Source organism: Schistocerca gregaria, chromosome X (genome assembly GCF_023897955.1).
Source record: "Schistocerca gregaria isolate iqSchGreg1 chromosome X, iqSchGreg1.2, whole genome shotgun sequence".
NCBI classification, from domain to species: Eukaryota; Metazoa; Arthropoda; class Insecta; order Orthoptera; family Acrididae; genus Schistocerca; species Schistocerca gregaria.
In genome coordinates this window covers 588,833,374-588,839,519 of record NC_064931.1, presented here as the reverse complement: position 1 = coordinate 588,839,519, position 6,146 = coordinate 588,833,374, and the positions used below count along the sequence as shown (strand labels likewise).

The window sequence follows — 6,146 nt, the reverse complement described above, 5'->3', positions numbered from 1 at the left end:
AGAATTCCTAAGCGAGTTCCTGTTAAAAGTAATACATATTACTACGTAAGAAAGCCAAAAAAAAAAAAAAAAATCAAAAATTTACAAACATTTTCTTTAACTTTTCTTTTCAGAAAAAATATTTACCTAATAGTTACTATTAAATATCTCATGACTTTACACTAAACAAGCTGTTATACACAGAAAACGCCAAATTACTGGAAATGTTGAAAATATTTAACCAACTTATGTGGCTCTCAAATAAACATCAGGTACATAATCTATTTACTTACTTCTACTAGGTACTATCCTGATGCCTCTTACAACGAACGTCTTCCGACATCATTTCTACATGTTCTGAAAATGGCTTAGAAATCACATATTAAGGAATCACATTACATTATTTTTTCAGTATATCTTTTTACATCACTTTCACTTCACATTCATTGTTAATGGAATGTTAATGGAAATTTCAGACTTTTATTTATTATTCTGCAGACAAAGAGAATTATATAAAAGTCCTAAAACCTACGCTTGTTTGTTAAAACTAAGTTAGTACAAGAACAGATTGACTTTCTTTATCATTTGAAGCCATTAGAAAGTGTCAGTGCATAAAAATCTATTAATTAGAATTTTCTTTTTAATCATGGACTTTCAGCAACTGACTTTCAACTAGAGTAACGCGGCCTCTGTGTAGTAGGTATTAGGTAGTGATTTCATCAACGTTGCTTTACACTGCCTAACAAGTATCTGCTACGACAGAGTGAAGATACATGGAGAAGAATGCTATCGAGGTAGGTGGACTGAACGACAGCGTTAAGGACAACGCAGACGACCGACCCCGCCCCGTCGCATAGCCTGAGAAACATACCAAACAGTGACAGATTAACAAAGAGAGAGTGTTCCCAATTGACATATTCAATCAGTTTGTAGCAGTGCATTCAGATCTTCAAAACATATTACACCAATATGTGAATAGTTTTCAAGCGAAATTATGATTAAAGAAATAATTAATATTGGAAAGCTCCACTTGACACTTAGTGACTGTCGATCTGCGGAAACTTTCAGATTACGTAATTATTTGACGTATTTACATAGAAAATAGTCTGTTATTCTATGTTGTCACAAGTATTGAGTACGGGAAAGAAGACACTGATGAATTACAATCTCTTAATGAAAATATCAGAACCACAAAACACAGAAAACTTGCTTCGCGTATGAACTCAGGCAACAGATCCCACCAACACAGCAGTTTTGCTTGGGTGTTCAGTATGCAAGATGTGTCTCTTTGTGATATGGAACTAACTGAACCCTTATCCGTGGCATTGTAGCGTATAACCACGGTCGACAGCTGATTTTATAGACATCGAACACTTGAATTACGAGTCCGTCTCCTAAAAATGCAAATAAGTGATATAGCACAAGCTTAAATTGGACAAGGATGGCCAAGGACATTAGTCATGCCCTTTTGGAACAAATGACTTTGGTATTTTCCCTAAGCGACTTAGGAAAATGAAAGAAAAACTAAATGTGGGGTGCCGGAAGGGAAATTCCTCCCCAATGCGAGTACTGTGTCTTAACAATGACACCATCTCACTCGCTATCACCGAAAAGACTGATTCTCCTTTCTCTCGTAATGTCTCCATACTCACTTCTCTCTTCCTCTCTCTCTCTCTCTCTCTCTCTCTCTCTCTCTCTCTCTCTATCTCTCTCTCTCTCTCGTTCTTCCTCCTCGTTCGTGTCTTCAACGGGGGAGAGACTGACCTGAGTTAGATTTTCGCATACACTAATACACCAAATGGCAAGTAGACCCGACATCCACATTATAACGTAACCACGGGAATACTCCTCTACACACTGCACGAGACTATCGCTCTACTTGTCATCCAGAATTTTAGCTTTCCATACCAACTCATGAATCATTTCAGCAGAATTTTCTCTCAAACTGCACTTTTTCTAGTTGTTGTCTACTGTTTCACCAAACGACTGCTTTATGACTCAATATATTGCTTCAAAAGGTTTCATAAATGATGGGACATTGAATAGAAAGCATCTGTAGTCATTCCAGTCGATCTCAGTCTAACGGAGCTGGCAGGCATACTAGCTGTAGCCACTGTGGATCGGGAGGTCATTCTTCATGGAAAGACAGAAGACGATACCGAGTGCAAACATCGATGCGGGCCTGTGCGTTGGCACGAAGTAATATTTCCGTAACGCCTCATAAACATGCATTCAGACAGAAATCGAAACTTTAAGTAAGGCCACATCTCATAAACATCCAGCCAGACACAAATCGAAATTTTGAGTTAGTTTTTGTCGTGGTATTACTTTCCTGAAGAACATTATATATGAACGAACGCTATTTGACACGGAAACATATATCACCGCAGAGTTTGTCGGCGGTGGTGTATATCAAACTAACTTATCGAGTATGATTACAACCCTGAGCAGAACTGTACTGCATCTACCCCATCAGCTTATTTATGGGTGTCCATTACGGAGGCTGATAAATGAGTTCATAAAGCATTTTCCAAACCCATACGCCATATCAGAGATCTGTTTAGTCTGCCGTCATTCTGTACAAAATCCTCCCTCCCACGGTACTACGGCTTTACTCGAAACGCTGCACAAGACAGGGCCTAGAATTTGTCACTGCAGTAGGTGGCTTATTGGCAGCTGCTCGCAGATAAAAACCAAGATTACATCCCACGCACCAACAGATATGGTGCCCGGAATAAATGGTGATATAGTGTGAAGCTCTTTGTTGAAACTGTACGTTCATTGACCACTTCGAACCTCTCTCAAAGTTTCTTTGCGAAAAGTGGAATAAAACATCATTGAAAGCTTTTCAGGCTTTGTTTTAATCAGTTGCCAAGAAAAATCAGATTCGTGGCTCTGTAGCAGATTATATGGCTATCCATATAATTTTATCCAACCCTTGTGTTACAAAAAAATGGTTCAAATGGCTCTGAGCACTATGGGACTCAACTGCTGTGGTCATTAGTCCCCTAGTACTTAGAACTACTTAAACCTAACTAACGTAAGGACATCACACACATCCATGCCCGAGGCAGGATTCGAACCTGCGACCGTAGCCTTGTGTTACAGCTGTGGTCGCCAACAACATTACACTCGTCTGAAATTTGTGACTTCCACCAAATGACTCATTCTGCTTTACGGTTTCTCAACGAACTGTGTTATTCCTGACGTCCTGGTGCCATAAACCGTCGCTAAGTTTAAAATAATCTGCTTTCGTGCGTTCTGAAAGTTCTTCTGTAGCCAGTGCGTTCTTGAAAAACTAGTAAGAAATATTACTGATTAATTTTGAAACAGCTGATCTATCGTAGTTCGTCTCCCCTATCGAATCAGAGGCCACCCATTGAGAAATCTGTGGTTGATTAACGGGAAATATGTTCTTTAGTTATTATGATCCGAACATTAACTGAAGAGCTGTGACGCTACGTGAGAGCGAGAGTGATTTTAACTAACGCTTAATTATATCAAACTTAAATTGTGAATATGAAAAAAGCCATCCTAACAGGCCATGAAGGCCCAACGGTACCGACTGGCCACCGTGTCATCCTCAGGCTTTAGGCGTCACCGAATGCGGATACAGTGTGGCATGTGGTTAGCACACTACTCTCCTGGCCATTGTCCGTTTCGTGACCGGTGCCGCTACTTCTCGATCAAGTAGCTCAACCAACTCCTCAATTGGCCTCAAAAGCGCTGAGTGCACCCTACTTGCCAACAGTACTCGGCAGACCCAGACGGTGACCCATCCAAGTGCTAACCAAGCCCGACAGCATTTAACTTCAGTGATCTGATGGGAACAGTTATTACCACTGCGGCTAGGCTGTTGGCTGAACTGTGAATATATTTTTACCAAATTCGCTACAGAATTTTCAAACGAGTGTCCTAATGACAGTGATATCCTAATTCTGTAATGGCTAACATGTCAGTACCTATTAAAGCAAAAATTATTTGAAGATATGTTGAGTTAGGAAAGCGAATTGTATACTCATTAGTTTTGATAGAGTTTCATTTGTGCGTGCTGTACAAGATAACCGACGTTTCGTTTTTGAGATCATCGACATAGCGGACTAACAGAAATATTTTGGGAAATACTTTGGGAAATCAGTTAATACTGAGAGGTTTACCAAATTTGTTACCTTTGAGATTGGACGTAGTGACTTGATGGTAGTCAAGGGTGCCTTTAAGAAGACAAAGACACCATTACCAACATATCACTGAGTTTACACGAGGTCGTGTAACAGAGCTACGAGAAGATGTATGTTCCTTGTGCGATATTGCAGAAAGACTTGGCAGAAATGTAGCCACTGAACACGATTGCTGGTTGCTCTCAACTGGTCAGTCTCTCATGGTTCTTGACTGAAGACAGGTTAGTCTGTATTCGATGAGGTACTCTGTACTTCGGCTATTAACACTTCGACTGCACATCTTCCAAATATCCTCTGCGTCAGTTGAAGGTAGGTATTTGGGCACAATTCGTACGTTATTTATTCATGGAACGGATGTCTGGAGCAGATGCTTGACAAGTGCTGTACAGACATCTTAAGGGTGAATGTGTCAAAGATATACCAAATAATAATGACACTCTGATATCACCCCAGAGATATCATTATGCATAAAAGTCAGAAGGGTAGTAGTTCAAACTGGTAGCGTTTGTTAATTTTTTGACTTTCGAAAAAGGCAGTCTGCTGACACCTGTAAGAGTGAAAACATAAGGAAGTGGACTGCCAATTTTATTCAAGTGAAACCCATTATCCCAGTTGATTACGTTAGCTGCTAGTAACATTTTCATTACTTCTATTGTTATTAAATCTCAAAAGAAAGCAGTGACGATGAAGATCGTCGTAGTTTAATGAAAACAACAAACTGAAGAAAGACCGTTCATATTAATATTTACTTGTCTTGTTCATATGCTTGACTAACCTCATGTCTAACTTCTTGACTTCAGTAGCTGAATTGTAGTGTATCAGCCTCTCCTGTTGTGTCAACGAAAGGGCCAAATATGGTGGTCCTGTAAATGGAAGCGCCGGCCGGAGTGCCCGAACGGTTCTAGGTGCTACAGTCTGGAACCGCGCGACCGCCTATGGTCGAAGGTTCGAATCCTGCCTCGGGCATGGATGTCTATGTCTGTAGCTTAGTTAGGTTTAAGTAGTTCTAAGTTCTAGGGGACTGATGACCTCAGTAGTAAGTCCCATAGTGCTCAGAGCCATTTGAACCATTTTGTAAATGGAAGCGAAAACAGTCAGATGAGAAAGTACTCATGAATTACCCCAGTAGTCATCTCATTCTGCTCTCGAAAGAAAATGTAGAGAAGTTGGTTCTACAGTTAAGATACACTTGGTATCTGTACACAAGTACCAGATACACTGACGGAAAAATTGCGACACCAGGAAGGAGTTGTGCGACATAAACGAAAGTTGGTAGGCGTGTTTCTACATCTGAAAGATGGTATCGGTTCAAATCTCGTTCCAATCGCATAAATGTGGCGTTAGTAGCGCCACTATGAGGATACAGATAAGGCTTTAAATACACGCCATAGCTGTCGTGAGCGTTAGTTACCTTTGAGATTGGAACTACTTAAACCTAACTTACCTAAGGACATCACACACATCCATGCCCGAGGCAGGAGTCGAACCTGCGACCGTAGTGGTCCCGCGGCTCCTTACTAAAGCTCCTAGAACCACTCGGCCACACCAGCCGGTGATTGTTTGTAGTGTGCGATTTTAGAATCGCGATGAAGTATGCGCACAAGGCAGCACCAGAAGCAGTTTGCGAGATTTTGTTCTGCTTATGTTGTGGTGAGACCGAGATAGAAAACTGCCACGGAAGCAAAGGGAACTTCCCAGCAAACATAAACATAGCCAAAGTCTTGCAGACAAACAAATTACACGAAGCTAAATGTAATGTGAGGAGGGCTATGCGAGAGCCATTCAACGAATTCGAAAGTAAAGTTCTATGTACTGACTTGGCAGAAAAATCCTAAGAAATTTTGGCCTTATGTCAAAGCGGTAGGTGGATCAAAACAAAATGTCCAGATACTCTGTGACCAAAATGGTACTGAAACAGAGGATGACAGACTAAAGGCCGAAATACTAAATGTCTTTTTCCAAAGCTGTTTCACAGAGGAAGACTGCACT

General features: G+C 40.7%; 1 pseudogene; it reads right to left on the bottom strand.

The window, feature by feature from the left end:
- Positions 1–3,721: 3,721 nt before the first annotated feature.
- LOC126299968 (5S ribosomal RNA) lies at positions 3,722–3,840 on the bottom strand (annotated as a pseudogene).
- Between the last annotated feature and the right edge of the window lie 2,306 nt (positions 3,841–6,146).